The following is a 27,682-nucleotide window of genomic DNA, read 5'->3' as shown; positions in this document are numbered from 1 at the left end:
GATACAAATAGATGGAGAGATATACCATGTTCTTGGATTGGAAGATTCAGCATTGTGAAGACGACTCTACTACCCAAAGCAATCTACAGATTCAGTGCAATCCCTATCAAACTACCACTGGCATTTTTCACAGAACTACAACAAACGATTTCACAATTTGTATGGAAACACAAAAGACCCGAATAGCCAAAGCAATCTTGAGAATGGAATTTGGAGCTGGAGGAAGCTGTCTCCCTGACCACAGACTATACTCCAAGGCTACAGTAATCAAGACAGTATGGTACTGGCACAAAAACAGAAATATAGATCAATGGAACAGGATAGAAAGCCCAGAGATAAACCCACACACATATGGTTACCTTATCTTTGATAAAGGAGGGAAGGATATACAGTGGAGAAAAGACAGCCTCTTCAATAAGTAGTGCTGGGAAAACTGGACAGGTACATGTAAAAGTATGAAATTAGAACACTCCCTAACACCATACACAAAAATAAACTCAAAATGGATTAAAGACCTAAATGCAAGGCCAGACACTATCATACTCTTAGAGGAAAACATAGGCAGAACACTCTATGATATCAATCACAGCAAGATCATTTTTGACACACTTTCTAGAAAAATGGAAATAAAAACAAAAATAAACAAATGGGGCCTAATGAAACTTAAAAGCTTTTGCACATAAAAGGAAACCATAAACAAGACCAAAATACCACCCTCAGAATGAGAGAATATATTTGCAAATGAAGCAACTGACAAAGAATTAATCTCCAAGATTTACAAGCAGCTCAATAACTAAAAAACAAACAATCCAATCCAAAAATGGGCAGAAGACCTAAATAGACATTTCTCCAAAGAAGATGTACAGATTGCCAACAAACACATGAAAGAATGCTCAACATCATTAATCATTAGAGAAATGCAAATCAAAACTACAATGAGATATCATTTCACACCGGTCACAATGGCCATCATCAAAAAATCTACAAACAACAGTTGCTGGAGAGGGCGTGGAGAAGAGGGAACCCTCTTGCACTGCTGTTTAGAATGTAAATTGATACAGCCAGTATGGAGGTTCCTTAGGAAACTACAAATAGAAGTACCATACGACCCCGCAATCCCACTACTGGGCATATACCCTGAGGAAACCATAATTCAAAAAGAGTCATGTACCATAATGTTATTGCAGCTCTATTTACCATAGCCAGGACATGGAAGCAACTTAAGTGTCCATTATCAGATGAATGGATAAAAAAGATGTGGCACATATATACAATGGAATATTACTCGGCCATAAAAAGAAACGAAATTGAATTATTTGTGGTGAGGTGGATGGACCTAGAGTATGTCATACAGAGTGAAGTCAGAAAGAGTAAAACAAATACCGTATGCTAACACATATATATGGAATCTAAGAAAAAAGAAGGTTATGAAGAACCTAGGGGTAAGACGGGAATAAAAACACAGACCTACTAGTGAATGGACTTGAGGATATGGGGAGGGGGAGGCGTAGGCTGTGACAAGGTGAGAGAGTAGCCTGGATATATATACACTACCAAGTGTAAAGTGGATAGCTAGTGGGAAGGAGCCGCGTAGCACAGGCGATCAGCTAGGTGGTTTGTGACCCCTTAGAGGGGTGAGATTGGGAGGGTGGGAGGGAGAGAGACGCAGGAGGGAAGAGTTATGGGAACATGTGTATATATATAACTGATTCACTTTGTTATAAAGCAGAAACTAACACACCATTGTAAAGCAATTATACTCCAATAAAGATGTTTTTTAAAAAGGAAAAGACAAAAAAATTTAATGTGAACCCTATCAAAATACCCATGAAATTTTTCACAAAAGTAGAACAAATAATACTAAAATTTATATGAAAACACAAAAACATCAGAATTGCCAAAGCATTCTTGGGGAAAAAGAACAAAGCTGGAGGCATAACCATTCCAGACTTCAGACAATTTTACAAAGCTACAGTAATCAAAACAGTGTTGTATTGTACAAAAACAGACATATAGATCAATGGAACAGAATAGAGAACCCTGAAATAAACCCACACACTGATGGTCAATTAATCTATGACAAAGGAGGCAAGAATGGAGAAATGACAATCTCTTTAGCACATGGTGTTGGCCAAGCTGGACAGCTACATGTAAATCAATGAAATTAGAACACTCCATTACATCATATACAAAAATAAACTCAAAATAATTTAAATACCTAAATATAAGACATGACACCATAAAACTCCTAGAAGAGAACATAGGCAAAAAATTCTCTGACATAAATGGTAGCAATATTTTCTTAGATCAGTCTCCCAAATCAAAAGAAATAAAAGCAAAAATAAACAAATAGGATTTAATCAATCTTAAAAGCTCTTTCATAGCAAAGGAAACCATTAACAAAAAGAAAAGACAACCTATGGAACAGGACAAAATATTTGCAAATGATGTGACTGACAAGCAGTTAATATCCAAAATATCCAAATAGCACATACAACTCAATATCTAAAAAAAAGAAAAACACAAGAAACAAACCAATCAAAAAATGGGCAGAAGGCCTAAATAGACATTTCTCCAGAGAAGACATACAGATGGCCAACAGGCACCTGAAAAATGTTCAGCATAGCTAATTATTACAGAAATGCAAATCAAAACCACAATGAGAGATCACCTCACACCAGTCAGAATAGCTATTATCAAAATGTCTACAAATAGTAAATGTTGGAGAGGGTGTGGAGAAAAGGGAACCCTCCTACACTGTTGGTGGGAATGTAAATTGGTGCAACTACAGTGGAAAACAGTACAGAATTTCCTTAGAAAACTAAAGATAGAGCTACCATTTGATCCAGCAATCCCACTCCTGGGCACATATCCAGAAAAGATGAAAACTCTAATTCAAAAATGTACATGCACCCCAATGTTCATAACAGCCCTATTTACAATAGCCAAGACATGGAACCTATGCAAGTGCTCATCAACAGATGATTGGTTTAAAAAGATGTGGCATACGCACACACACACACACACTGGAATATTTCTCAGACATAAAGAGGGAAATAATGCCATTTGTAGCAACATGGATGGACCTAGAGATTATCATACTAAGTGAAGTATGTCAGACAGAGAAAGACAAATATTACATGGTGTCACTTATGTATGAAATCTTTAAAAAAGCAACCAAATGAATCTATATACAGTACAGAAACGTTCTCACAGACATAGAAAACAAACTATGGTTACCAAAGGGGAAGGGGAGGAGGAGGGATAAATTAGGAGTATGGGGTTAACATGTACAAACTACTATACATAAAATAGATAAGCAACAAGGATTTGCTGTATAGCACAGGGAACTATATTCAACATCGTGTAATAACCTATAATGGAAAATTATCTAAAAAATATGTATAACTAAATCAATTTGCTGTACACCTAAAACTAATACAACATTGTAAATCAACTATGCTTCAATAAAGAAGAGTACAATTCAATATGTTTTGCTAAATTTATAGAGTTGTACATCCATCACTGCAGTCCAATTTTAGAACATTTCCATTACCCCAGTATAATTCCTAATGTCCAGGTACAATTAATCCCTGCTTCTACTCCCAGGCCCAGGTAACACTACTATACTTTGTCTCTTTAGATTTGAGTTTTCTGGACATTTAAAACAAATAGAATCATATAATATGTGGATGCTTGTTTCTGGTTTCTTAGCATATTTGTGAAGTCTATCAGTGTTGTAGTACATATCAGTGCTTCATTTCTTCTTATGGGTGAATAATATTCCATTGTATGGATATATTACATTATCTTTATCCATTTACTAGCTGACAGACATTTGGCTTCTTTCTACTTTGGGGTTATTGTGAATAGTGCTGCAATGAACATTCATGTGCATGTGTATATGTGGGTACGTTTTCATTTTTCTTGGGTGGATACCTAGAGTGGAATTGCTCGGTTACATGATAACTTTGTGTTTAACCTTTGAGGAACTGCCAAGTTGTTTCTTAAAGGTGGCTGTACCATTTTACATTCCAACCAGCAATGTATGAGTGTGTCATTTTATCTACATCTTCACCTCCTCACCAACAATTGTTATTATCCATCATTTTGAATATAGCCATCCTAGGCGCTATGTAGTGATATCTCAAAGTGGTGTTGTTTTGCAGCATTTCCCTCATAACTAATGCTGATGAGCATCTCTACCTGTGCTTATTGGCCATTTGTATATCTATTTGGGAAAAATATTTATTCAGATCAATCCCCATGTGTTAATTCAATTATTTGACTTCTTATCACTGAGTTGAAAGTGTTCTTTATATATGCTGGATATGTCATTTTTCACATATATGATATATATATATATTTAAACATCTTTATCAGAGTATAATTGCCTTACAATGGTGTGTTAGTTTCTGCTTTATAACAAAGTGTATCAGTTATACATATACATATGACCCCATATCTCATGCCTCTTGCATCTCACTCACTCCCACCCTCCCTATCCCACCTCTCTATGTGGTCACAAAGCACCGAGCTGATCTCCCTGTGCTATGCGGCTGCTTCCCACTATCTATCTGTTTTACATTTGGTAGTGTATATATGTCCATAACACTGTCTCACTTTGTCCCAGCTTACCCTTCGCCCTCCCCATATACTCAAGTCCATTCTCTAGTAGGTATGCATCTTTATTCCCATATTGACCCTAGGTTCTTCTGATCATTTTTTAATCTTTTTTTTGGTATTCCATATATATGTGTTAGCATATGGTATTTGTTTTTCTCTTTCTGACTTACTTCACTCTGTATGACAGACTCTAGGTCCATCCACCTCACTACAAATAACTCAGTTTTGTTCCTTGTTATGGCTGAGTAATATTCCATTGTATATATGTGCCACATCTTCTTTATCCATTCATCCGATGATGGACACTTAGGTTGCTTCCATTTCCTGGCTATTGTAAATAGAGCTGCAACGAACATTTTGGTACATGATTCTTTTTGAATTATGGTTTTCTCAGGGTATATGCCCAGTAGTGGGATTGCTGGATCATATGGTAGTTCTATTTTTAGTTTTTTCAGGAACCTCCACACTGTTCTCCATAGTGGCTGTATCAATTTACATTCCCAACAAAGGTGCAAGAGGGTTCCCCCTTCACACCCTCTCCAGCATTTATTGTTTGTAGATTTTTTGATAATGGCCATTCCAACTGGAGTGAGATGATACCTCATTGTGGTTTTGATTTGCATTTCTCTAATGGTTAATGATGTTGAACATTCTTTCATGTGTTTGTTGGCAATCTGTATATCTTCTTTGGAGAAATGTCTATTTAGGTCTTCTGCCCATTTTTGGATTGGGTTGTTCGTTTTTTGATATTGAGCTGTGTGAGTTGCTTGTATGTTTTGGAGATTAATCCTTTGTCAGTTGCTTCATTTGCAAATATTTTCCCCCATTCTGAGGGTTGTCTTTTTGGCTTGTTTATGGTTTCCTTTGCTGTACAAAAGCTTTTATGTTTCACTAGGTCCTATTTGTTTATTTTTGTTTTTATTATCATTTCTCTAGGAGGTGGGTCAAAAAGGATCTTGCAGTGATTTATGTCATAGAGTGTTCTGCCTATGTTTTCCTCTGAGAGTTTGATAGTGTCTAGCCTTACACTTAGGTCTTTAATCCATTTTGAGTTTGTTTTTGTGTATGGTGTTAGGGAGTGTTCTAATTTCATTCCTTTACAAGTAGGTGTCCAGTTTTCCCAGCACCACTTATTGAGGAGGCTGTCTTTTCTCCACTGTATATTCTTGCCTCCTTTATCGAAGATAAGGTGACTATATGTGTGTTGGATTATCTCTGGCTTTCTATCGTGTTCCATTGATCTATATTTCTGTTTTTGTGCCAGTACCATACTATCTTGATTACTGTAGTTTGAAGTATAGTCTGAAGTCAGGGAGCCTGATTCCTCCAGCTCTGTTTTTCTTTCTCAGGATTGCTTTGGCTATTCAGGGTGTTTGGTGTTTCCATACAAATTGTGAAATCTTTTGTTGTAGTTCTGTGAAAAATGCCAGTGGTAGTTTGATAGGGATTGCATTGAATTTGTAGATTCCTTTGGGTAGTAGAGTCATTTTCACAATGTTGATTCTTCCAATCCAAGAACATGGTATATCTCTCCATCTATTTGTATCATCTTTAATTTCTTTCATCAGTGTGTTATAATTTTCTGCATACAAGTCTTTTGTCTCCTTAGGTAGATTTATTCCTAGATATTTTATTCCTTTGGTTGCAGTGGTAAATAGGAGTGTTTTCTTAATTTCACTCTCAGATTTTTCATCATTAGTATATAGGAATGCCAGAGATTTCTGTGCATTAATTTTGTATCCTGCTATTTTACCAGATTCATTGATGAGCTCTAGTAGTTTTCGTGTAGCATCTTTAGGGTTCTCTATATAGAGTATCATGTCATCTGCAAACAGTGACAGCTTTACTTCTTCTCTTCCAATTTGGATTCCTTTTATTTCTTTTTCTTCTCTGATTGCTGTGGTAAAACTTCCAAAACTATGTAGAGTACTAGTGGTGAGAGTGGGCAACCTTGTCTTGTTCCTGATCTAAGTGGAAATGGTTTCAGTTTTTCACCATTGAGGATGATGTTGGCTGTGGGTTTGCCATATATGGCCTTTATTATGTTGAGGAAAGTTCCCTCTATGCCTACTTTCTGCAGGGTTTTTATCATAAATGGGTGTTGAATTTTGTCAAAAGCTTTCTCTGCATCTATTGGGATTATCATATGGTTTTTCTCCTTCAATTTTTTAAAATTGTGTATCACTATCACATTGATTGATTTGTGTATATTGAAGAAGCCTTGCATTCCTGGGATGAACCCCACTTGATTATATGGTATGGTCCTTTTAATGTGCTGTTGGGTTCTGTTTGCTAGTATTTTACTGAGGATTTTTGCATCTATCTTCATCAGTGATATTGGCCTATAGTTTTCTTTCTTTGTGACATCTTTGTCTTGTTTTGGTATCAGAGTGATGGTGGCCTCATAGAATGAGTTTGGGAGTGGTCCTCCCTCTGCTATATTTTGTAAGAGTTTGAGAAGGATAGGTATTAGCTCTTCTCTATATGATTGATAGAATTCGCCTGTGAAGCCATCTGGTACTGGGCTTTTGTTTGTTGGAAGGTTTTTAATCACAGTTTCAAATTCAGTGCTTGTGATTGGTCTGATCATATTTTCTATTTCTTCCTGGTTCAGTCTTGGGAGGTTGTGCGTTGCTAAGAATTTTTCCATTTCTTCCAGGTTGTCCATTTTATTGGCATATAGTTGCTTGCAGTAATTTCTCATGATCCTTTGTATTTCTTCAGTGTCACTTGCTACTTCTCCTTTTTCATTTCTAATTATGTTGATTTGAGTCTTCTCCCTTTTTTTCTTGCTAAGTTTGGCTACTGGTTTATCAATTTTGTTTATCTTCTCAAGGAACCAGCTTTTAGTTTCTTTGATCTTTGCTATCATTTCCTTCATTTCTTTTTCATTTATTTCTGATCTGATCTTTATGACTTCTTTCCGTCTGCTAACTTTGAGCTTTTTTTGTTCTTCTTTCTCTAACTGCTTTAGGTGTAAGGTTAGGTTGTTTATTTGAGATGTTTCCTGTTTCTTAAGGTAGGCTTGTATAGCTATAAACTTCCCTCTTAGAACTGTTTTTGCTGCATTCCATAGGTTTTCGGTTGCATGTTTTCATTTTCATTTGTTTCTAGGTATTTTTTTTATTTCTTCTTTGATTTATTCATTGATCTCTTGGTTATTAATTAATGTGTTGTTTAGCCTCCATGCGTTTGTATTTCTTACAGATTTTTTCCTGTAATTAATATCTAGTCTCATAGCATTGTGGTCAGAAAAGATACCTGATACAATTTCAATTTTCTAAAATTTACCAAGGCTTGATTTGTGACCCAAGATATGATCTATCCTGGAGAATGTTCCGTGAGCACTTGGGAAGAAAGGGTATTCTGTTGTTTTGGGATGGAATGTCCTATAAATATCAATCCATCGTGTTTATTGTATCATTTAAAGCTTCATTTTGGGTGATCTGTCCATTGGTGAAAGTGGGTTGTTAATGTCCCCTGCTATGATTGTGTTACTGTTGATTTCCCCTTTTATGGCTGTTAGAATTTGCCATATGTATTGAGATGTTCCTATGTTGTGTGCATAAATATTTACAATTGTTCTATCTTCTTCTTGGATTCATCCCTTGATCATTATGTAGTGTACTTCTTTGTCTCTTGTAATAGTCTTTGTTTTAAAGTCTATTTTGTCTGATATGAGAATTGCTACTCCAGCTTTCTCTTGATTTCCATTTGCATGGAATATCTTTTTCCATTCCCTCATTTTCAGTCTCTCTGTGTCCTGAGGTCTGAAGTGGGTCTCTTGTAGACAGCATATATATGGGTCTTGTTTTTGTATCCATTCAGCCAGTCTCTGTCTTTTGGTTGGAACATTTAATCCATTTACATTTAAGGTAATTATCAATATGTATGTTCCTATTCCCATTTTCTTAATTGTTTTGGGTTTATTATTGTAGGTCTTTCCCTTCTTTTTTATTTCCTGCCTAGAGAAGTTCGTTTAGCATTTGTTGTAAAGCTGGTTTGGTGGTGCTGAATTCTCTTAGCTTTTGCCTGTCTGTAAAACTTTTAATTTCTCCGTTGAATCTGAATGAGATCCTTGCTCGGTAGAGTAATCTTGGTTGTAGGTTTTTCTCTTTCGTCACTTTAAATATGTCCTGCCACTGCCTTCTGGCTTGCAGAGTTTCTGCTGAAAGATCAGCTGTTAACCTTATGCGGATTCCCTTATGTGTTACCTGTTGTTTTTCCCTTGCTGCTTTTAATATGTTTTCTTTGTATTTAATTTTTGATAGTTTAATTAATATATGTCTTGGTGTGTTTCTCCTTGGATTTTTCCTGTATGTGGCTCTCTGTACTTCCTGGACTTGATTAACTGTTTCTTTTCCCATATTAGGGAAGTTTTCAGCTACAGTCTTTGCAAATATTTTCTCAGTTCCTTTCTTATTCTCTTCTTCTTCTGGGACCCCTATAGTTCAAATGTTGGTGCATTTAATGTTGTCCCAGACGTCTCTGAGACTGTCCTCAGTTCTTTTCATTCTTTTTTCTGTATTCTGCTCTGCAGTAGTTATTTCTACTATTTTATCTTCCAGGTCACTTATCCGTTCTTCTGCCTCAGTTATTCTGCTATTGATCCCTTCTAGAGTATTTTTAATTTCATTTATTGTGTTGTTCATCATTGCTTGCTTCCTCTTTAGTTCTTCTAATTCCTTGTTAAATGTTTCTTGCATTTTGTCTATTCTATTTCCAAGATTTTGGATCATCTTTACTATCATTATTCTGAATTCTTTTTCAGCTAGACTGCCTATTTCCTTTTCATTTGTTAGGTCTTGTGGGTTTTTGCCTTGCTCCTTCATCTGCTGTATGTTTATCTGTCTTATCATTTTGCTTAATTACTGTGTTTGGGGTCTCCTTTTCACAGCCTGCAGGTTCATAGTTTCTGTTGTTTTTGGTGTCTGACCCCAGTGGCTAAGTTTGGTTCAGTGGGTATGTAGGCTTCTTGGTGGAGGGGACTAGTGCCTGTGTTCTGGTGGATAAGGCTGGATCTTGTCTTTCTGGTGGGCTGGTCTATGTCTGGTGGTGCGTTTTGGGGTGTCTGTTGCCTTATGATTTTAGGCAGCCTCTGTGCTAACAGATGGGGTTGTGTTCCTCTCTTGCTAGTTGTTTGGCATAGGGTGTCCTGCACTGTAGCTTGCTGTTCATTGGGTGGAGCTGGGTCTTGGCGTTCAGATGGAGATCTCTGGGAGATTTTCACCATTTGATATTACTTGCATCTGGGAGGTCTCTTGTGGTCCAGTGTCCTGAACTTGGCTCTCCCACGTCAGTGGCACAGCCCTGACACCTGGCTGGAGCACTAAGAACCTGTCATCCACATGGCTCAGAATATACAGGAGAAAAAAATGATACAAAGAAAGAAGATAAAATAAAATAAAGTTATTAAAATAAAAATAATTATTAAGAAAAAAATTTTTAAGTAATAAAGAAAAAAATAAATGGACAGACTGAACCTTAGGACAAATTGTAAAAGCAAAGCTATACAGACAAAATCACACACAGAAGCATACACATACACACTCACAAAAAAGAGGAAAAAAAAAAAATATATATATATATAGTTGCTCCCAAAGCCCCCCGCCTCAATTTGGGATGGTTCGTTGTCTATTCAGGTATTTCACAGATGCTGGGTACATCAAGTTGATTGTGGAGATTTAAATCCACTGCTCCCGAGTCTGCTGGGAGAAATTTCCCTTTCTCTTCTTTGTTCGCACCGCGCCCGGGCTTCAGCTTTGGATGTGGACCTGCCTCTGCGTGTAGGTCGCCTGAGGGCATCTGTTTTTCGCTCAGACAGGATGGGGTTAAAGGAGCCGCTGATTCGGGGGCTCTGGCTCACTCAGGCCGGGGGGAGGGAGGGGTATGGATGTGGGGTGAGCCTGCGGCAGCCACTGGCATAACATTGCAGCAGCCTGAGGCACACTGTGCGATCTCCCGTGGAAGTTATTCCTGGATCACAGGACCCTGGCAGTGGTGGGCTGAACAGCCTCCCAGGAGGGGAGGTGTGTAGAGTGACCTGTGCCTGCACACAGGCTTCTTGGTGGTGGCAGCAGCAGCCTTAGCATCTCATACCCATCTCTGGGGTCCGCGCTATTAGCCGCAGCTCGCGCCTGTCTCTGGAGCTCTCTTAAGCAGCGCTCTTAATCCCTTCTCCTCATTCATCAGCAAACAAAGAGGCAAGAAAAAGTCTCTCATCTCTTCGGCAGCTCCAGACCTTTTCCTGGACTCCCTCCTGGCTAGTTGTGGCACACTAGCCCCCTTCAGGCTGTGTTCACGCAGCCAACCCCAGTCCTCTCCCTGCGATCCGAGCCTCAGCTCCCAGCCCCCGCCCGCCCCTGCGGGTGAGCAGACAAGCTTCTCGGGCTGGTGAGTTCTGGTCACCCTGATCCTCTGTGCAGGAATCTCTCCGCTTTGCCCTCCGCACCCATTTCTGTGCTCTCCTCCATGGCTCCGAATCTTCCCCCCTCTGCCACCCACAGTCTCTGCCCGCGAAGGGCCTTCCTAGTGTGTGGAAACCTTTCCTCCTTTACAGGTCCCTCCCACTGGTGCAGGTCCTGTCCCTATTCTTTGTCTCTGTGTTTTCTTTTTTCTTTTACCCTACCCAGGTTCGTGGGGAGTTTCTTGCCTTTTGGGAGGTCTGAGGTTTTCTGCCAGCGTTCAGTAGGTGTTCTGTAGGAGTTCGTCCACATGTAGATGTATTTCTGATGTATTTGTGGGGAGGAAGGTGATCTCCACTTCTTACTTTTCCACCATTTTGAAGCTCCTCCCTCACATATATGATATATTGATACAAATATTTTCTCCCAGTCTGTGGATAGATACTTGAGGTATTTTTGTTTTCTTAATGTGTCATTGGAAGTTTTAAAGGTTTGAATTTTTTGTTTCTGTTTTTTGTTTTTTGGCTGCATTTGGTCTTTGTTGCTGCATGCAGGCTTTCCTCTAGTTGTGGTGAGCAGGGGCTACTCTTCCTTGTGGTGTGTGGGCTTCTCATTGTGGTGGCTTCTCTTGTTGCAGAGCACGGGCTCTAGGCACACAGGCTTCAGGAGTTGTGGCACGTGGCTCAGTAGTTGTGGCTTGCGGGCTCTGGAGTATAGGCTCCGTAGTTGTGTTGCACAGGCTTAGTTGCTCCACGGCATGTGGGATCTTCCCGGACCAGGCCTTGAACCCATGTCCCCTGCATTGGTAGGCAGATTCTTAACCACTGTGCCACCAGGGAAGCCCAAAGGTTTGAGTTTTGATGAAGTGAAATTTATCAGTTTTCTCTTTTATGGATTGAAACTAGTAAAGTTTTAACAGAGAATATTTTTAGCAAAACTATTACAGATAATTATGCTATAACTAGTGATAATCCAAAAAGTCATTAATTTCACAATTTCTGGCTAGATTTCTGCCCCACATTTAATATTATATGTATCAGGAGTTCAGTAAGTGCTACCACATACATTGTGACCCAAAGATCAACTTGTAATATAGATAGAAACCAGTTTTTCTTCCTTTTTAAATAATGGTATTCTGACATGTGTTTTGAAATGTGTTTCAAAACGTGAGTCATAAATATACATTTCAATCGGTTATTCACTGAAAGGTAGTATAGCGTAGAATTTGAGAGCAAGATCTCTGGAGTCATGGCTACCGAGTTTGAATTCAGGTTTTTCTGCTTTTTAAAAGTTGTGTGACCTTGGGCAGGTTACCCTATTGTTCTGTGTCACATTTATCTCACTTGTAAAGTCAAGTTAATGTAAAAATAATGAATGTGAAGCTTTGAGAACAGATCAAGTCCTCAGTAAATAATAGTTGCCGTAATTATTAGTATTTATCTTTCCTATTTTGCCTTTCTTGTTTTCTTCTTTCTCTTTATCAAAGGAGAACTGCATAGATCTATTGATTAAACTTCTCAGGAAATTTTGATGACCTTCTCTCAATTCTATAATGGCCAATTTCATCTCTTCTAAATCTAACCCCAAATCCAAACCCAAAACAATCCACCAAAAAGAAGTCATTTTTTTCCTCCAAAGCTCAAAGATCACCAGTTCCTTCAATAAATTGCCACATCTATGTTCCTATGACTTCACAACAGCTGATAGTTCTCCGCATGCTTTGTCACTGAAATGAGAATTGAGAACAGAAGATAAAGAAAACAATCAATTGGTCTTCTCCCCAGGTCACACCTCCATAATGCAATGCCAGACTGAAAACCAACCAAATTACAGCATGGATGATATTTCCCTCAGACGTGACATTAAATAAAAGGAACAAAAATAAAGCCAGAAACAACCCCTTGAATTAATTAGCTGTTTTGGCATCAGGTAAGTAACTCTGAGCTAAGTGACTGTAAGTTACATTTGGACAGGTTTTCTTTACTACTTCTTGGTAATAGACTCTTTAATATAGTGGAAAGTAAACTAAGCAAACATTCCCCCAAATTCTTAATTTTTATAAATTCCATTTAATAATAATTGTCAGAGAAATGCATTCTGAATTTATTGAAACAATATCTTTTTCTCTTGTTATTCCTGTTGTACAATAATCATGTTGAGTACCAATATTCACCATAAATCCTCAAACCAGATTTTACACCTCGACTTCCTTTAGCTATATATATGTTTCATGTCTTGATGAAATTTCATTCAGTTTGAGAAGCAATATTTCTCTCCAAATTCTAAAGACAAAAAACCTTGGATTTTACTTAAATTTTATGTGCATTGAATTTATTTATTCTTGCTTTAGTACTGAAACCTTCTTAGAACACACTCCTTGAGCTTGGAGGAAAATTAGTTTTAAAGTGGGGTTTTACACTATAAATCTTTGAAGCCTATAAGAGTCCCAACAGAAATCTTTGCACTCTGTCAGAGATTTCACTATGCATAGGTAAGTGTATTTTGTTCTACTTCAATGTGCCCTTAGGTCATTAATTTTTGCAAGGTTTAAAATTAAGCATAAGTTAAGCAGTAGAATGATGAAGTCATAGCCTGGCATAACAGGGCAGGAGAGGAGATGGGAACTAAAAGCATTTTAGGCAAGTGAACATTCTGTGTAGCCTTTATGACCTCATTAAGAAGAGGAAGGAAAGGAGAACAAACTTCATAATTTCAGTATGCATATAAGTAAAAAAAAAATCCCCCAATTATTTTTTGTTTGAATGTTGTCAATTTATTATTTATAAAGTACCTAAAATTATTCAAGAGGAAAAGGATATTAATTTCAACAAATTGTTCTGATAAACTAAATCCTTATGAAAAAAGTAAAATTAAATTAAAAGTGAACCTCAAATCTTCCCTCAGATTTACAGGTTAACTTGAAATAGATCATAAACCTTAATGACAGAAATAAAAAAAATACACTGCCTCTGTAAGATAACATAGGAAGAAATTTCTTCATATTTGGTGTAGGGATAGATTTACAAAGGAAAAAAGATTATAAAGCAAAGAAAATAAATTGATAAATTGACACTTTTACAAAATTTGAAATTTTACAGTTCAAAGAACACAGTTACCGAATTGAAATGTAAGCTAGAGCATGAGAAAACATTTGCAAACATATGTCTGATAAATGACTGATATGCAAAAAATATAATTATGCATTATAATAATAATGAGACAACCTAATTCAACAGACACACGTTTAAATGCTTATTTCACTAAAGAATTGTAAATATCCAAATGAAATTGTATATTAATTATTTTCCCAAATTTTTGAGGAATAATTGACATAAAATTCTATATATTTAAAGTATACAATATGATGAATTGATGTACACATGTGTTGTGGAATGATTACAAAGATCAAGATAATACATCCATCACCTGACATAGTTAAGGTAGTTAACATTTTTGTGGTAAGAATGATTAAGATCTACTCTAAGGAACTTTCAAATCTACAGTACAACACCATGTTTATTAACTACAGTTACCATGCTGTACATTAGGTCTTCAGTACTTATTCATTTTATAACTGAAAGTTTGTACCCTTTGACTTATGTCTCCCCAGTTCCCTCAGCCCCCAGCCCCTGTCAACCACCATTGTATTCTGTTTCCATAAAATTTATTTATTTATTTATTTTCAGATTCCACTTATAATATACGTGGATATATTCCATGTATAATATATCCATCCAATATTTGCCCTTCTCCATCTGGCTTATTTCACTTGGTATAATGCCTTTCAGTTTCATCTCTGTTGTCACAAATGGCAAGATTCCTTCCTTTTTATCACTGAATAATATTCCTTTATATATATATATGTAATATTTTATTTATCCATTAATCCATCAAAAGACATTTAGGTTATTTTTATACCTTAGCTATTGTGAATAATGCTGCAGGGAACTTAGGAATGCAGATGTCTCCATGAGATCCTGATTTTGTTTCTTTCAGATATGTGCCCAGAAGTGGGATTGCTGAATCATACGATAGTTCTGTTTTTAATTTTTTGAGGAACTTCATACTGTTTCCCATAGTGTCTGAACCAATTTACATTCCCACCAAGAGCGTACAGGGGTTGCCTTTTCTCCACATCCTCGCTAACATTTGTTATTTGTAGTCTTTTTCATGATAGCCATTCTGACAGGTGTGAAGTGATATTTCATTTTGGTTTTCATTTGCAGTTCCCTGATGATGTGTGATGCTGAGTGCCTTTTCATGTACCTATTGGCCATTTGTGTGTCTTTTGGAAAAATGTCTATTTTGGTCCTTCACCCATTTTTTAATGGAGTTATTTGCTTTTTTGTTACTGAGTTGTATAAGTTGTATCTTTAAAATATTTTGAATATTAATTCCTTATCAGTTATATAATTTGCATATATTTTCTTTAATTCTGCAGGTTACTTTTCAATTTATTGTTTTCTTTTTTTCATGCAGAAGCTCTTTAGTTTGATAAAAAAAAATCCCTGTACTTTATATGAAACACAGTGTATGTTTTCTAGACTTATAACATCATTTGGATTTCAGGACTCAGTAGCTGGTTCATATGTACATACATATAAATATGTGCAGAGTGTTTAGATTTTATGTTACAAATTCATCTAACTAGAAAAAAGACAGAATTTCCAAAAAAAGGCAAATCTCATTTCTAAGTAGCAAAAGTGAATGAATGAATGAATGAATGAATAAGTGAGCCAAAGTTCATATAATGAAATTCAGGTAACATATTCACTGGAAAATGTCTTACAACCAAATGGACCATCTTGGTCTATACTCAAATCTAAACACTCATCTTTCTTTTCTCAGCCCACCACGTTTAGAAAGGGATGTGCTGAACCTAGAAGCAGGCACATTGGAAAAAATACAAAGAGTTATCTGACAGCAAACTAATAGGTAGCAGCATTATTAGAGTTGTCTATACTAACTTAAGAATCCCAGACATCAAAAGCTATTTAGTTTAGGGGCAAATGGTCATACCCAGTGTAGTAAAAATCTGAGGTCATGATTTATATTATGAGCACAGTCTTGATTGTTTACTATTAAGGTTAAATCATGCCCAAGAAACGGTGTTTTAAAGGTAAAAAAAATCATACAACTACATCTCCATAAAGAAATATTTTAAAGTATTTAAATAAGTACATCAAAGTTTGGGGTAAAATTCATTTATGGAAGCCATCTAATTCCCTAAAACTGTCATATGTGTTGGCTTGGCCAAAAAGTTCATTCGGAAACCCAACAAACTTTTTGGCCAACCCAATAGTATACATATCTATTTGACTACTCTCCTCCTGCTCACTGACTCCAGTTGGTATAGAAAGTCATCGTGATTTATTCAACTCACAAAATTGCCCTCTTTGGCCTCTCTTTCTCTTCACAAAGTTGTGTCCTCTTTAGCAGACTGTCGATAAAGCCAAGTGCCACCTGTGCCACTGCATTAGAAAGGAGAATTTAATTTGTAAAATCCCATTGATTCGTTACCAGTCAATAGGATAGAATGAGCTGACACAGCAGGACACACTCTAACCCCATTCCATCTCACCTCCCACTCGAATCTCATTAATTTTGAGATATGTAACTGAGTCCAACATCAAGAGAGGGAAATCTCAGGGAGCCAGAAATGAAGAAAGAAATCAAGCTAGAAGAGGAAACAAAACTAAAATTTGGATCAGAATCAGATATACACAGCAGTGCTTGTGGATCTGAGGATCTGTCACTCTCCCATGAAAGGATATCCAGACTGTGGGTCCCATGCATATACACAACTGTAGCTAGACTTCAGGGGACAAGATGATTACCTTCCCTCCAGATATTGGATCCCTGCATTTGCCATGCTTGGTTGTGGTGTCTGACAGCACACTACCCATAAAGTGTGGAGCTCTGAAACCAAAACTTTTTTTTAACGACTTTATAACCAGAAAAAGCTCAAGGTAAACAGAACAGGTAAACCTGTATCTGTTTTGTGGGAACATGTAAACAGGGCCAGAGTACATGAAATGTTCACCAAACATCTTAACTATGAGTATATTTTATAACTCAGCAGTTCCAGTTCTCTTGGAAAACCAGGCTTACCAGGAGACACATAAGGAAGTTTATTAAAATATTATAAAGGCAAATATCTGGAAACAAGTAAATGTTTATCATTAGGAGAATAAATAAATAAATTGTATTATATTCAGATAGTGATATTCATTAAGAAGTTAATATGCATACTTACAGTTTCTACATATTTTTCTATGTATATTTCAGGTAAAATTTAATTGCAATATTGAGTAAACTAGATTTTTCTATATTGATATTGATAAATCTTGAAAAAAATATTGAGTGAAAAAATGCAGTATAGTGCAATAGGTATAATTTATGTTAACTTCAACAAGTGGCCCAAAGAGGGATATGATAGTATATGCTATTTGTGTGTGTGTATATATGCATATATATGTGTGTATGTCTATATTCTAGAATGATATATATCTAGTATATCTATATATCTAGTATATTTGCACATGGTATTGGTTGCCATGGGGAGGTGGTATAAACGGAACTGTGAGGAACCTCCACCTGATCTGAAATATTCTACTGCCTTTATAACAGAAAGTATCTGAATCAAAATGACAAATATTATCGTTTATTAATTTGGGCAGGTAAATTGGATTTTGCTATTTATTTCTGTGTACTTTTCTAATTTTTAAACCTTGCAAAAATTAAGATTAACTAACAATTAAATTAAATTAAATTTAAATTAACTAGTGATTCAGACATTCTTTTCCAAACTTCAGAATATATAAGGCCACCAAATTGAACTCCACAACCTCAATTAACATCTTCATTAGTACATTGGGCATATCAGATCAAACCAAGCTGATATCAGGAAATTACTTAAAATGGAACTGAAAGCCTTCCAAAGGAATGTGTTTAAAATTCAGTCAACATTCATCCTATATCGTATCTCCATTTTTGGATCTCAATGAATTCTATAATAATGACCCACAGCCTTATAGTTTCAAGTAATCTAACAAAACATTGCCCATTTAATAAAGAAAATGAACTCAATTGAAACATTGCAACATCAGGACAAATCAAAAAAAGGAGTTTAGAATTTTTCCTAGTTCATTAGAAATCTCAATTAACCAGAATGCCCCATACCCTAAGTATTATTATCTTGAATGTGGATTTAATAGTTGGAAATAAATCTGCAGGGGGTGTATGGTTAAGCTGGTGCAAGCATTCCAGGGGCATTCATTTCCATATGAATAATTAATATGCTAATTATAAATGCATCATTTATTCATAGAAGTCAGATCCACAGTTCTTCTACTTGGTAACAATTTGCTAGTCATGAGTTTAAAGTTTTTTAATGTACTGGAAAGTAATAAAACTATTTCATTAAGAATTGTATTTAATTCAGAATTTGTATAAATCCAGCTGTTCTTTTAACTCACTTTATTTGTATTCATGTTTCCCTCAATTCAGATGCAGGTGTTGATATAGACCCTATTCTATATTACTGAGGTTCTGGTGATATCTAGATTATGTAGTATTGAAATGATTTCAATAATATTTCAGTAATTTCAATGATATTTTAATAATATATCAGTGATTTCAATGATGTTTCATTAGCATTTTTGATTCTGTACACCACTGGTTGCTAGGCTTTTATATTTCACAGAGCAGTAAGTTTGATTTTTTCTTAGGTAAATTGTGATCTACATAAATATTGAATATTTTTAAGACTTTAATTTTTAGAGCACATCTAGGTTTACAACAAAGTGAAGAGGCCAGTACAGAGATTTCCCATATACTCCCTGTCCTCACACATGCATAGCTTCTCCATTATCAGCATCACTCACTAGCATGATACTTTTTTATCAAGGATGAACCTACATTGATACATCGTAATCCACAATCCACAAACTCAAAGACCATAGTTTATTTTAGCTTGCCCTTGTGGTTGTACATTCTACTGTTTGGATAAATGTATAATGACATAAATCCATTATTAAAATATTATACAGAGTATTTTCACTGCCCTAAAAATGCTCTGTGCTCTGCTTATTCATCTTCACCAGCCCTCACATACACTCCTGGTAACCACTGATATTTTAGTTGTCTCCATAGTTTTGCCTTTTCCAAAATGTGGTATAGTTGCAATTATGCAGTATGTACCCTTATCAGATTGGCTTTTTTCACTTAGTAATATGCATTCAGATTTCCTCCGTGTCTTTTTATGGCTTGACAGCTCATTTCTTTTTTGCACTGAATAATATTACATTGTTTGGATGTACCACAGTTTATCCATTCACCTTCTGAAACACATCTTGGTTGCTTCCATGTTTTAGCAATTATGAATAAAGCTGCTATCAGCAGCTTTATTTTTTTACGTAAGTTTTCAGCTCCTTTGGGTAAATACCAAGGAGTACAATTGCTCGATTGTATAGTAAGAGTATGTTTAATTTTGTTAGAAATCAACAAATTGTCTTCCAACATGGCTATACTGTTTTTTTCATTTGCACCAGGAAGAATGAGAGTTTGTGTTGCTCCACATCTTCACCAGCATTTAGTGCTGTCAGTTTTCTGGATTTTGGCCATTCTAATAGGTGTGTAGTGGTATCTCACTGATGTTTAATTTGCATTGAACTGATGACATATGTGGAGCATCCTTTCATATGTGTATTGCCATCTGTATATCTTCTTTGGTGAGGTGTCTGTTAAGGTCTTTGGCCCATTTTTAAAATTGGGTTGTTTGTTTTCTTATTGTTGAGTTTTAAGGGGTTTTGTACATTTTGGATAACAGTCATTTATCAGATGTGTCTTTTATAAATATTTACTCCCAGTCTGTGGCTTGTCTTTTCATTTTCTTGGAGTTATCTTTTGCAGAGCAGAAGTTTTTAATTTTAATGAAGTTCACCTTATCCATTATTTCTTTCATGGATTGTGCCTTTGGTATTTTATCTAAAAAGGCATCACCACACCCAAGGTCATCTAAGTTTTCTCCTATGTTATCTTGTAGAAGTTTTATAGTTTCCCATTTCATATTTAAGCCTGTGATCCATTTTGAATTACTTTTTGTGAAATGTCTGAGATCTGTGTCTAGATTCATTTTTTTACATGTGAATATTCCATTGTACCAGCAACATTTGTTGAAAAGACTATCTTTGCTCCATTGTATTGTCTTTACTCATTTGTCAAAGATCAGTTGACTATATTTATTGGGGTCTGTTTCTAGGCTCTCTATTCTGAATTTATTTTTTAAGGAAAAAATAAGACCTACATTAGGTTGTCAAATTTTTTTAACAAGGTAAGAACATGAAAGAGGCATATTGAGTATCACTGTCATTTCACAAAAGAAATACTATTATAACGTCCAAAGAACAGGAAAGACATAACATCAGAAACAAAATAAAACAATACATTAAATTGAATAAGTTTTAATTTTATGTAAAATATATTACATTATCCTTGCTCTTCTGATTTTATTTCCAGTCAGTGAAAACTTCTTTATTTTCATGAAGTAGACTTTATGGTTTATGAATTTTTCCTGGTTTCTAACATAATCTGAAGAAATTAAGGCTTACATTGGTTAACTAATCATACATGTCGGTTTCAACTTAATCCTTCTCACATATGTTGCTGCATCTGAAAAATTTTTAGAAAGTGCAAAGGCTGAAAGCAAATGATTGGCCATGATGAAATCTCAATGAGGGTACTGACAAAGAGAGATGATATAGCTGTTCCACAAAGGATCTGCTTGTTATAAAATGTATTGAGGCAATATTTCTATTATCCTCATTGCTTCTTTTTAGGAACATGACAACTACCTTCATTAACTATCTATCCCCAAATTTGCCCAAACCGACAGTAAAGGCCTGGAAAAGTTAAGCACTCAGCTGAAAGTAAACCTCTGTAAGTTCATATGAACACAAAAAGTTGTTACCTATACAGTATGAATAGCCAGTTTATGAAATGCACAAGATTGTTCCTTAAGTAGCAACAAATCTAATGATTCCATACTGAATTTTAAATTCCATGCTGAATGAAGAGATTCAATTAACCAAGTACTTCCAGTGATTTCCATGTGCTTAAGAAATCTGTCTTTAAGCATAAACATTGCCTTTTAAAATTCAGACAGAGGGAAAAAAAAAGGATAAGAACCACACATCTATATATATATATATCCCTGGGATTTTTTGAACCATATTGAAAGCTCATGACTTCTAATTTATGATATTTTTAACCTTCAAGGAATTTTTTGAGATGTAACCCCATCATAAATTGAAGAAGGAAAATTACCAGATTTTGAAATCAAAGCATAGTCTGTGTGCATCCCAAAGGATCACAGATTTATTTGGAATTTGGTTTAGGCACCTCTAAACAGTGATCCAGGAAACTCATTAAGGATTCAGTTATATAATATCAAAACTGCCCCTCTCTTCTTCCTTACTAAAATGTTAGACTGCCTGGTCCAAGATTTTATCTTTTTTTCAGGGCACAAATATATATTGATGAAAGTAACAATTATCTTTTATGATATCAAGGGCTAGAAAACTCCTCCTTCCTGAATAACTGCTATTGAAGAATTTGTCTGAACCTGATCTTTATATTCCTGCCGCTAAGGGTAACGAGCACTGTATAGACAGTTCCCACTTTACTATGGCTCAACTTATGATTTTTTTGACTTTAGGATGGTGCAAAAGTGATACACATTCAGCTGAAAGCATAATTCAAATTTTGACCTTTGCTTTTTTCCCAGGCTAGTGATACTCTTTCGTGGTGCTGTGCAGCGCAGCGCGCCACAGCTCAGTCAGCCACACGATCACGAGGGTAAATAACCAATACACTTAAAACTCTTCTATACTCATACAACCATTCTGTTTTTCACTTTCAGTTCAGTACTCCATAAATTACATGAGATATTCAACACCTTATTATAAAATAGGCTTTGTGTTTTGTGATAGATGATTTTGCTCAACTGCAGGCTAAAGTAAGTGTTCTGAGTACGTTTAAGGTAGGCTAGGCTAAGCTATGGTGTTCGGTTAGGTTAGGTGTATTAGATGTGTTTTGGACTTACAAATTTTATTTTTTGGCCGTGCCATGTGGCATACGGGATCTTAGTTCCTTGACCAGGGATTGAACCTACGCCCCCTGCAGTGGAAGCATGGAGTCCTAACCACTGGGCCAGCAGGGAAGTCCCTGGACTTACAGTATTTTTAACTTTCAATGAATTTTTCAAGATGTAACCCCATCATAAAATGAGAAAGATCTGTACATTTTCTAGTATGTATAAGAAAGAAGTACTGGGGGCTTCCCTGGTGGTGCAGTGGTTGGGAGTCCGCCTGCCGATGCGGGGGACACGGGTTTGTGCCCCAGTCCGGGAGGATCCTGCATGTCGCGGAGCGGCTGGGCCCGTGAGCCATGGCCACTGCGCGTGTGCATCCGGAGCCTGTGCTCCGCGGCGGGAGGGGCCACGGCAGTGAGAGGCCCGCGTACCACAAAAAAAAAAAAAAAAGAAAGAAAGAAGTACTGTATTTGATTTGCTCCAATTTTATATTTTTTTAAGTATGAAAATCCTTATCCTAATATAGTAATAGCCGGTGCAGTGCCTACTTCTTTGTCACCCACTTAATTTCCAAGCACTGCATTTGACACTTTATATTTACTCTATTCAATCCCCACAATGATGATGGTAGTAACAAGGTGGGATTTATTCAATACCTATAAGTACTTTATGTGAATCTTTTATCAGTACTCTGAAGTGACCATTACTGTAATTCCCACTGTAACTACTATTATGAGGGAACTGAGTCTCAGCGAGGTTAAGTAACTTATTCAGTGTCACACAGCTATTATGTAGAGGAGTCAAGGTTAAAGCCTAGGTCTGTCTGAACTCAAAGCCTTGGATTTTCCCACTATTTTATAATCATGTAATACACTGGGGGAAAAAAGTCCAATTTCATGTTTTATGTCCTAGCACCTCACTTAAGACTTGTATAATCTTGCGTTTGTTAACTTCTTTGAGCGTCAGTTGTTTTCTTTTTTAAAATGGGGTAGAATATTGAATCAAATGAGATCATGTGTGTAAAGCACAAAACTCTAAAGTATTGCACAACTATAAAGGAAATGGACAATGCAGAAAATAGAGACTGTGCTTAACACAGTGTATGACACATATTAGGTGCTTAATATGTGTTGGAAGGAAGGAAGAAAGGGCATGAAGGAGAAAGAGTGGAAAGAGGCAAATATTAATATTAAGCAACTTGGGCATTGATATAAGACAACTGAATTCATATGTGGTGGTAACTTGCTAGTTCTGTGACCTTAGCTAATCAGAATATTGTTTTCTCATGTGCAAGATAATATAAGAACTTTATGACGATTAGGAAGAATATATGTAAAGTATGTAGCATGGTATCTAGCATGCACTAAGAGCTCATTAAATAATGATAATAGACTAACTTGTTGGATATGGCCTACTGATATAAAAAGTGTCCTGTTATTCGAGCCTGTAAGGTGGTGGTGGTTGGTTTATGAATATGATGTGATTTGGCATAGCCAGTATTATATTTTATTAGTAATAGTGGTATTAGTATTATTCATTTATTCATTCAAAATTCAAGTCCCTACTCTGTGTGAGCATTGTATTAGGTATTGGTGATTCAAAGACAATAAAACAAGTCATTGAGGCTCAGATGCTTAGAGATGATTATTAGTATTCCTAGAAGAAGAAACGGAATCTGGAAAGAAGCATAGCAGAACACCAAACTTACTTGCCAAATATATAAACTTAACTTCTGTAAAATTATACTAAGATCTTATTGGCTGAATCCCTTCTTTCTCTCTCCTTCTGATCCTATGATCCAAAGGTAAATCCACCATTCTTTACCATGGCCTCTGTCATTCACTTCTTGCTTTCAATCTTTCTGAGTGGATTAATTAAATAATATTCTTCCATATGCCATTGGTGATGTTTGATTACAAAAGGAAAAAAAATGAAAGAAAAGTTTTGTGCCTGGGATAAATTTCCAAGTATGCCTTGGACTTTGGTGATCTTACAGGCCTACACCATTGCATTTCACTTGGCTGGGAGCCAAAATTCTAGGATTCTAAGGCTTAACTAAAACACAGTTTTGAGCAGTGTCATTATATAGACAATTTACTCTTTGGCCTTGCTGAAGCCCAGTAATGCTATGTTTTTCCTTTATTATATTACAAGAACTATGCTAAATGCATTACTTTTGTTACTATATTTAATCTTCAAAATAACCCCATATGATAGGTATGGTTACTGTCATTATTCTACAGATAAAGGAATTGAGTACCAGATAATATCAAGGAGTATATCAGTGCAGGAGAAAAAACATTAAAATAAGAGTACCCAAACCCACCCTCAAGTCCTAATCCCTACTTAATATTTGACCTCGGACAAGGTTTATCCTGACTGTAGCTTTCTCATAAAATGAGGGTGCTGGACCAGATTGTCGCTACATTTTCTCCTTGCCCTAAAATTATAATTAATTGCTGTATTTTCATAGGAATCAGAGTAAATTAAATAATGTATATGGTATTTTTTTGTAAATTAACTCCTTCTTAACTCCATTTTAAATCACTATATAAAATCTATTTATATAAAAATTCAGTAAAATTCTCTAAGAAGAAGTGAGTATAGACACAGTTTTTATGAAGAGTTATAAACCACAAAATTCAGGTATTATTTATATTTAATAAGCTGAAGTTATATTTACCATTTATAATCCACACATCAATATGAACTGCAAGCAGCCCCAAACTTAAATGCATACATTGCCCCAGAGCAGTGGTTTCCAGACATTTTTATTAAAGAAAAAGGGCCACTCAGAATTGTTTACCACTCACTCACACTGACTTACTTCTTCCAGGTAATTAACAATAAAAAACAAACAAAAGAAGGATATTGCTTTTTAAGCAATACCAAGGAGGACTGTAATTACACAAATTTTACTCATGTCATAGAAATATAGTTATTGCTGTACAAATAATACTTCATGAGGCCAATCAGATGCATCAGTGCTTCTCAAATTTTAATGTTGTATAGGAATCACCTGGAAATATTGCAAAATGAAGGTTTGCATTCAACAAGTATTGATAGATCTGAGGTGGGGCCTGTTTTGCATTCCTAACAAGCTCCCAGATGATACTAATGCTGCTGGGCCACAGACCACATTTTGAATAGCAAGGAAGCAAGATGAATTTTGTGATGAACGTTGAAAAACTTTTCAAATCTAGGCCAGATCTTTCTTTCCCAAAATAAGAATAGAGGAAATCACCTTCATTCTTCCTCTATGTATCATTTCCACAACACTCTTATACTCTCAAGTGTCTGAGATTTGCTTGTCAAGATCTCTGAGACCCCATCTCTCATGCAGCACCAATTTTTGCTCAGGTCACCCTATGCCCACACCTACCCTCTCCTTTTATGAATAGGTATAGGGTAGTAATGCTTACTTTAAGTCACATCCAGAGCATACCCAAAGTATTCCATTTTCATATTTTATAAAAGAAAATTTTGTTTATTCTCTTTTATTTTTAGTGCCTCTGCATGGACTTGTTTGATTTTCTACTTGTAAAGCATCAGGGCACCTATGGCTCTTTTAAAGATTATACTAAAAATTAATCCTCTGTCAAAGTACTTTGCCCCTCCCCATGATAGATTCCATTGTCTGCTGATGTTACATTAAATTAATCCATTTAAAAACAAATAAAGTATATATAAATCTGAAACTCCAAACTACGTGTTCATCTATACTAAGCACAAGTTGTAGGCATAATTAGTTTGTGCTAAAGTTTACTAATAAAATATCATCCGGTTGTTCTAAGCAAAAGTGCCTTCAACTATACATATGAGGATCAAAGTCTAACATTAGTTAAAAGTTACTGTAAAGACAAAGGCTCTTCTCATTTGCCTGGATTTCATGCAGATTGTCTGACATTAAGGAGATCTATGCCCTTAAGACCCCAAATAACAGTATTTCCTTCAGGTCGAAAACTTCATTGTAAGTTGTAGAGCAGACCCTAATATATATTATTGAGGAAATTTAAAGGTAATTAATTAGTCACTATGCTTTCTCAAAGTCACAGAACACTGAACTATCATGTCAGAGGGCTCCTATTTGGTTCACTAACCCTGGAGAATATGTTAGTTGAAGAAGAAAACAATTAACACTTTTAAAGCACAGGGGAGAAGGCTGAATAAAAGGAAGTTGCACAAAGACAACTGGCAACAGAGATATATGTGGACTGGAAAAGGCAGCAGCCATGGGGAAGAATTTGTAGTTTTATTCAGGCTAGGTCAGTTATATACAATGCAGGTATTGATTATCTGTGTACCTATAAGCTGATAATCACTCATAGTCTCCTGCTCTTGCAAACATGATTATACACAGAGGATGTTCAGTTTAGTGGTTCTTTGTTAAAGAGAAGTAATGATCTCTTCTGATTATGTTCCTCAAAAGCTTCTGGTGATATGCGTATTTGGGGCTATTCATTGCTCCATATTTGAAGTAACAGTAGACAAGTGTCCCTACAGAGCTTTGTGAGTAAATAAAAAGAATACAGTGACACTGCTATAAAGTTGATAAGCTATCTACACTCGACTCTTTCTTGTGTAGATTAATGATATTTGAAAGGAATTTAATTCAACCAATGATCCCAACTGGTGGCTCAAAAGGCGAACAAAGCAACATATTTTACATGTGGCATGAGAAGTAAAGATTTAGACACAAGTGGATTGTATTACATTTATTAAGGAAACAATCTGTTCTGTCATACATGTCAAAGAAAGTGCGGAGAAAGGTGTCTTTCTTCTGCTGTTATTTGGAAACTGTTTGAAAGCTATTGAAGAGCAGAATGTTTTTAAGAAAACAGCAGACAGTATTCTCAAGAATGAACACTTCCAATCTAAATTGGCTTACATATATACAGAACAATTTTATTTCTCCATTTAAATATCTACCTAAACCTGAGTCTAAAAAGTGAAGGTTCTAAATATTCCGCATGCAGCACTTTCACACCAAAACCCATTTTGGGCACTTTTGACAAGAAAGTAGCGTAATGTGTTAGCCTAACTAAATGGTATATTGCAGAAAAATTCTTGATAGGAAGCGTGACAAATGAGTTCTTATAAAGAAATCAGAACGTGTTCTAACTCTGCAGGCTCACTTGAATATTCTGGGAGAAGTTTAGATGCATAATAAAATATGATCAGAGCATCTATCAGGTGAGGACATATCTGTGCCTTGAAAATGCATTTACCTTTGCAAGCCAGATTTTGATATGATTTTGGTGAGGTTGTTGATAATAGAAAAAAAACCATTCTGAATGACTCCACAAGATGACATGCTACTGGGAAAATATCTACACATATGATCATGACAGCCATTTATTGACAGAAAAAATTTCAATATTCTCAAAACCAAATATACTATTTATTTATTTCAATCATCATTTCACACTAACCCATGTAAAGAATTTATAGTTCACTATTTCTTTATATATACATGATATAAAACCCAATCTGCATCTAAAGATAAATAATTATAACAATGGCAACACCAAGAAAGAAAAAGACTTTTAAATTGGAAGAA

This window comes from Kogia breviceps, chromosome X, assembly GCF_026419965.1.
Source record: "Kogia breviceps isolate mKogBre1 chromosome X, mKogBre1 haplotype 1, whole genome shotgun sequence".
Classification (NCBI taxonomy): domain Eukaryota; kingdom Metazoa; phylum Chordata; class Mammalia; order Artiodactyla; family Physeteridae; genus Kogia; species Kogia breviceps.
The sequence above is the reverse complement of the archived record's forward strand: the minus strand, read 5'-3'. Positions refer to the sequence as shown.